General features: G+C 56.5%; 1 protein-coding gene across 1 annotated transcript in view; it reads right to left on the bottom strand.

Annotated features, from left to right (window-relative positions):
* The window catches only part of LOC108803069 (tyrosine-protein kinase SRK3-like), a 41,137-nt gene that overhangs the window by 7,959 nt on the left and 32,946 nt on the right, over nucleotides 1–232 (bottom strand). The gene's annotated exons all lie outside the window — the stretch shown is intronic.

The raw sequence follows: 232 nt of genomic DNA, 5'->3' as shown, positions 1-232 counted from the left end.
TCTGCCAGGAGATGGACAGCCGGAGACCACCAAGCTCTCTGCCAGGAGATGGACAGCCGGAGACCACCAAGCTCTCTGCCAGGAGATGGACAGCTGGAGACCACCCGGCTCTCTGCCAGGAGATGGACAGCTGGAGACCACCCGGCTCTCTGCCAGGAGATGGACAGCCGGAGACCACCAAGCTCTCTGCCAGGAGAAGGTTACAGGAAATGTTCATATATATATATATATA

This window comes from Nanorana parkeri, unplaced genomic scaffold (assembly GCF_000935625.1).
Source record: "Nanorana parkeri isolate BGI_ZX_2015 unplaced genomic scaffold, ASM93562v1 scaffold3359, whole genome shotgun sequence".
Taxonomy (NCBI): domain Eukaryota; kingdom Metazoa; phylum Chordata; class Amphibia; order Anura; family Dicroglossidae; genus Nanorana; species Nanorana parkeri.
The sequence above is the reverse complement of the archived record's forward strand: the minus strand, read 5'-3'. Positions and strand labels throughout refer to the sequence as shown.